Source organism: Barbus barbus, assembly GCF_936440315.1.
Source record: "Barbus barbus genome assembly, chromosome: 9".
NCBI lineage: Eukaryota > Metazoa > Chordata > Actinopteri > Cypriniformes > Cyprinidae > Barbus > Barbus barbus.
The window spans coordinates 30034620-30041502 of NC_136737.1; the positions used below are offsets into that span (position 1 = coordinate 30034620).

The window sequence follows — 6883 nt, forward strand, 5'->3', positions numbered from 1 at the left end:
TATAAATTAGTTAACGTAAGCAACGAAATGTAGTTTGCAAGCTAAGAATGCAGACAAACAAAATAAAGGTAATAAACACAGTAACTATGTAACTAAAATATTACAAACTACTCACATGTGGCTGTGGTGTGACATTTAGGTGTTGCTGTTCTGATGACATTGTCTGCGGCTGTGCTAGCATTAGAATGCTTGAAAAGGATAAGTCAAACTAACTTTAGTCACAATAGGAGATATAATATTGTAAGTTAAACAACACAACAGCATTATAATACACAAAACTTTGTTGGCGTGAGAACTGGTCATCTCATGCTGCTTTTGTGAAAATGCGGTGGATATACATAATTTGTGAATAAAAACATCATATTTTTGTTGTTGCTGTTTTTTGCGTACACAAGGCATCTGTTAAAAATATCTTCATTTGTGTTCTGCACAAAAGGGTCTTATGGGTTTGCAGTGACATGAGGGTAAGTAATTAATGACAGAATTTACATTTTTGTGTGAAATATGTTCACATGTGGTTATAATTGGTCATTGTTCTGTTTTACAAACATTTTCAATATTTTAAAGATTTATTATTTCGAAAAATGATGTTTATACAGTCTACTTTAAGTACTTTTGTTAATATTTATACATCTGTGATTATGGTATCTTTCCTTAATTATCTGAATTGTCTGCTAGCAAATATTATGCTATAGCATATCTGTTCATAATGATGCTGAGCACGGAACCTCCTGAATGCGTTCATTCATATTTCGCTGTGTATCCTATGTTTTTATTAATAATTTGGGTGTATTTTACTGTTCATATTTGTGTGTTTTTCCAAAATAAATGAATTAAATTCGTTTTACATTAGTTTGGGCATACGAGGACATAAATTAGGTTAAACTACTGCATGTCCGCCCACAGAAAATAAATAATTATAAAAAATTGCCAACTGATTACCAGCACACAACTATTGATCCGTAACGTTGCCACGACGTCGCAGTTATGAACTAGCAACGTCACAAAGTTACGTCGTGGCGACGCATACGCAGCTTTCACTTTTCCGGTTGCCACAACGAAACGTATTTGTGTTAGCTAGGCAGTCTTTATTTTGAACAATTTGAACAATGAAAACAGTGAACCAAAACAGATTTGATAATTTGTTTTAACTAATGAAAACACAAAACATGCAAAAGACATTGTTTTTACATGACAGAGGTTTAGTAAACATATCGCTGACTCCCTGTCTGTTCCGGGTTATAACAGCGCCTGTGATTGAAGGAGAGAGACGAGGGAGGGCTATTCTTACTCGGAAGAGACGATTCTGCTGGAAATAGATGGCGTTTCAAAGCTGGAATATGAATTAGAATCGATATTTGTTTTGAAAATGGACGCTATCGATAACTATAACTCGAATCGCTCATGTAAACAAATGAGGATCTGTCGTGTTTCCCCCTATTTTGTCGTTGTTTTGGATTAAAAAGTGGGATGCATTTTGAAGACTGGACCCTTCTCTTGAAATGTATGCTGGTGTTTCTTAGAATAGTCCGAGCTGACCAGAGCTATAGGCGATGAAACGTAAGTACTGCCGTTCACTTTGTACATGTTTAAATAAGTCCTTCAGCATTTATTTTAACCCTTTCCTCTCCTTATGTGCGCGGATTTATCGGTTTCACTTTCACTTTCAAAATCCATGTGTTCAGCAAGGAGGAGAGAGGATGGCATGTGGGGGGCACAGTAACTCGTTTGGGGGTTACATCTGCATGTTCTTGCAGAACTGGCAAAAAAGAGAGAGAGAACAGTAATGCATCCATTAAACAAATGAATTTGTGGCTTCACATCTCTCTGTAAAACTACTGCTTGTCATACTGTTTTATAAACACACCCAGGTGATTGATGGATATATTTATGTTAGAGGTATCCATGACAGTCTTGTGTTTATTATAGTTCTGAGGCCATAGTTTCATCACATCACAGTTAGTTTCCCGTCTGTTTTATATAATAAGAAATACAATGTATTCGGATACATGCAGCTCGCAGACGCCTCACACACATTTCTAAACAATCGGTAAGATCTTTATTATTACTTTAATATTGTTTCTACTCAAATATATTAGGCTACTTCTTACGTACGTAGTCCAAATCAAGACCGATATTTGATAGCAGAGGAATTATGAATTTGTTTCTGCTGTTGTTGTTTGAATAAAGATCCAACGAGCTGCATATCATTATCATCACAGTGACTTTATAGAGATTATATCACGAAATAACATGCTTTTATATCATGCATAGAAATTATTTTATTCAATTGTATATCATACGAAATATTTTTATACATTATATAATTTACATAATAAATTGATAAATAATGACAATATCTCAATAATTAGAAAATTCTTTATTATGATTTTACAGCAAGTAGAAACCAAAATATTGCTGCGAGTTAGTGGCATAACTTTGTCAACATGGGAGTCGAAGGACTGAGGACCTTCATTGAGAGCAGCAACAGAAATGATTTAAGAAGCTGGGCTTTTAGAGACAGTCGACTAATAATCGATGGATGTAGCTTATACTACACCCTGTACTTTGACTGCAATTTGGATCAGATGCATGGAGGAGACTATGATGATTTTGAGGAGTTGATCATACGGTTCTTTGAGAACCTCAGAGACTGTGACATTCACCCTTATGTTGTACTTGATGGCGGCGCTGACCACACTGACAAAAAATGGGACACTCTTAGGAAACGAAAACAGGAGAAAACAAATGCAGCCTTTACCCTGTCAGCAGGGAAAAGAGCCAAGGTCCTTCCTATTCTCGTCAAAAATGTGTTCAGACAGCTCCTTCATAAGCTCAAGGTACCACTGATTCAGTGTCTTGAAGAGGCTGATTGGGAAATCGCTGCTTTGGCGAAAGAATGGGATTGTCCAGTTTTGTCCAACGACAGTGACTTCTATGTATTCAACCTCAGGGCGGGATTCCTGCCAATCACACATTTCCAGTGGAAAAACGTGGAAGTGAACAGACACACAAACAAAAAATTCATCCAAGCCAAACACTTTACAGTGGGAAAATTCTGTGAATCCTTCAGAATGAACCCTGAGCTTCTCCCAGTCTTTGCTACCATCTTAGGTACTGATTATGTGGACCTGCAAAATATCAAAAGCCTGGGTTGGGAGAAATACTCAACGCCTGACACGGAGCATGCCCGGATTGATGGTTTGCTTAACTGGTTATCCCAGTTCCCAGGGACAGATGCAGCTGTAAGTGCTTTGCTGAAACTAACACGCAACAAAGAAAAACCCCTCGTCCAAGAAGCACTTTCCAAGGGAATCCAAGAGTACAAGCTCATCTCTGGCTATCTTGCCCAGTTCTTCCACTCAGAGACGATTCCACAGACAGCTTCTACAGGTCCATTGCAAGTTCTGCCGACGTGGACCTTGAGTCTCCTACTTGAGGGAAAGATGAGCTCCTCCATTATTGATGCACTGGTACATCAAAGGGTTTCCTTGACAATCCAGGTTGAAGAGTTTAAACTGCCCTGTTGCAGTGAAACCTCTCGTCCCATACGCCAAGTGATTTACGGGTTACTGTTGCTGGGAGAACAACAGACTGCAGATAAACTAGAGTCAGCCATTAAAACATTCACTGGCACAAGCAAGCATTATGTAGAGGAATATGGCAGACAACAATCAAAGCTAAGCAGTCAGAAAGTTGAAGCCATAAAGACCAGGGTGATGGAAGGACTTCATCTGGAAACATTATGGAAGGTAAAGAAGATGTCTTAGCTCTCTTTTGAAGTGAAATTGAATTGTTTGTTTTACAGTATTTGTCATTCTAATGTTTCTAGGAACCACACAACGTGCGACTTCAGGTGCTCCTGGACACTTTGGGTGTGTCGTCGGAGACGGTAAGAGAGATCCAACCTGCTCTACAGCTGCAACTTTTCGTGACAAGTTACTGGCTAGTAAATGCACAGCCTCCACCGTCCAAAGTGCATCTTTGGGGACTGCTGCTGGGAATGGTCTATGGACAGTTCAGCAGTACACCTCAAACACAAAGAGGTATTGAAATTATCAATCATTATCTTGTTAGAAGAAGACTTCCTTAGAGCATGCAATAAATAATAAAGCAAACTCAGGCACATGCAGTGTATGCCATTGCCACCATTGTCATGTAATTGTGAGCAAATGATGACCTAAATGGCATGGGGAAAATAGCAGAAATACTGCTGAGGTTCTTGAAATGTGTGTTAAGCCAGTATGAACTGTAACATAAAAAAGTGTGAATACATGTTATTTTTTGGTTTGGGGATTTAGACATGCTGTTGAAACTTAAGAAGCTACAAAGTGGTCGAAGAGGGATCTCTCTGGAGCATAAAACGGCTCATCTATACAGCCAATGGCAGTCCTGCCTGAAGTGGGGTCTCTGTCTCAATCGTTTACTGTGTTTTCCTGTATCTGAACCAGAGGTCGCACGGTACAACATCCATTTATTACTCATAAACCATCTTGAAAGCTTGCACTGATTATTTGATAATAATTATCATTTTGATTTGCATTGTTAACAATCCTGCTTCCTGGTTGTAACTTCCCAAATGTAATTTAAAATGCTTGAAAAAAATAATAATAATGTAACACACACACATTGATATTCAAATGACATAAATTCACAAATACAAGTTCTTTTTAACTTTATATTAATCAAAGAATCACCAAAACATTTATCCCAGCACAGCTTTTTCCAACATTGATGATAATATTAGAAAGATTTCTAAAGATTTCTAAATTGAGATGTTAAAAGTGTCCACTGGTGTTGTTGCACATGAACACTAAAGGTGTTATTGTGGTGTTGTGTTTAGTTTGTACCGGGGAAGACTGGTGCACGATGTTGTGGAAGAGCTCAGGAGAGGCATCACGCTGCACTCTTTGCTGGTGAGGGGCTCAAACACCGAGCGGCTCTTCAAACAGCTGAAGGATGCAGTTGTCAGCTCGGTGGGTGAAGACTTCATCAAGAAAATGAGAAGCGGGCTCATGCACAGAGCTGCTGGGAAAACACAGAGAGACTTCAAGGGCCAAAATCAGCCTGTAGATGAACTGAGCAGTTGCTTTGAACATCTGGTGTGTGAGGATATTGATAACTGTGAAGATGATGATGATGACAACGATGAAGATCTCAAAGGGAAAAGCAGGAAGAGTAAAGCCAAGGATCACAAGACTGAAAATCCTGATGTTTCCTACACCACCCGCACCAGACATAAGGCTAAAGCTCGCAATGCTGATCATTCCTCTAAAAAATACGACGGAGATGCTTCGAGTAGCCTTTAAGTAATTTAACCTAACTGGAGAAATCATCTACTGACAGTTATGCTTCAGTAAAACTAGTTTTTTCAGGTTGCTTGAATTCAGTTATAATCTTAAATCATTTATTTCAATTCAGAAAAACCAGTTATTGTAGATGTTACCACATGATGTACTTAATTGTTTTCAGTGTATATACTGTTGTTTAAATATGTGTTGATATTTTATTTATAAATTATGGATAAAATATTAATAATGTATTATACTAAAGAAGAATCTTTTTTGTTTTTGTTTGGTGGAGCAGTGTTTCTTGTTCATCTTTACAAAAAGCACATATGTCTTTAATTTAGATCTTGTTTGTAGTTATTTTCCATCTTTGAAATAAATGATTACAAACCTGCTGGGATTCTTCTTTTGTCTTCAAGCATTTTCTTTTCTTTCCATATTTTAATTTATTATGCCTTGATTTTCTATTTATTTATGACTATCTGTTGTTAAATAAAAGATAAAACAGAGAAAAGAAAAGGGTCTCCACCTACCGAGGACCCCTGAGAGACTAAGAGGTGTAAAACCAAAGAAATCCATCGAGTGACACCCATGCTCAAATATAACTGTTATAATACTATTTTAGGTATTTTCATATTAATTAGCTGCACAATTCATCCATATGTTGCCAAACAGATACCTTCAGTTGATAAAATACTTAATCGACGTGTATAAGTGTCATCACGGGGCACAGAAGGTGAGAAATAGGGCTTAAAAAGACCACTCCGGACCCCTATACCTATCTTTTTATAATCGATCAACAATCATTTTATGATTCTTAAACATACACAGTTTCGTTAGCACCACTGAGACTACATTTATGGTAAGAGCAAAAGACTAATACCTCAAAACCTCAGTAAACACAAATTATTATTATTATTATTATTATTGGAGAATTTTGTTAAAGAAACCTGCACTTATGACTAAAACTATTGCTAGTATATATAAGAGAATGAAAACAACACTAAGCATGAGCTGTTGTGTCCCTTTTTAAACATAAAATAGTCAACTTTATGTGGTTATAATTAGTGAATGTTTTGGAATATAGGCATAATTGTGTTCTAGTGTGAAAAAGAGGTTATTATCAAACAAGTATTTCATGTTATACAAATGCAATAAATAAATACAAATGGAAATGTCATGCAATAAAATTAGTTTGTTTGTAAACTAATTTTCTGTTTAAAACATGATTAATTTATGATCATTTAACTGTAACAACATAAACATAATCATAACACCTTGAGAGAAACTCACTGAAAGGTCTTTGAGCCAATGGGATCACACTTGACAGAAATGAGAAGATGATTACGTAGTTGAGAGTAAATACATAATCTGTACGAATCAAACCTTTTCCTTGTGTTTGGAGAAGGAATGTGTAAATGTGTTTTCTGTGTTTCATGCAGATGTCTTCTGATTAGGGTTGGGTAGCGTTCACTTTTGGACCAGTACCGGTACCCAACGGTACCTTTTTCAGTACTTTACTCTCTGTGTAATAACAAAAAACATTTATTTCACTGAAAAATTAAGTCCCAAACGCTCAATTTCAACATTTTGAA

At 36.8% G+C, this 6883-nt stretch overlaps 1 pseudogene across 1 annotated transcript; it reads left to right on the forward strand.

Moving 5' to 3' along the window:
• Nucleotides 1-1265: 1265 nt before the first annotated feature.
• Nucleotides 1266-5302, forward strand: LOC306874676 (single-strand DNA endonuclease ASTE1-like; annotated as a pseudogene). Its single transcript, XR_013785846.1, has 5 exons — nt 1266-1560; nt 2398-3752; nt 3833-4046; nt 4302-4461; nt 4844-5302. The product of XR_013785846.1 is annotated as a single-strand DNA endonuclease ASTE1-like (transcript).
• Nucleotides 5303-6883: the final 1581 nt, after the last annotated feature.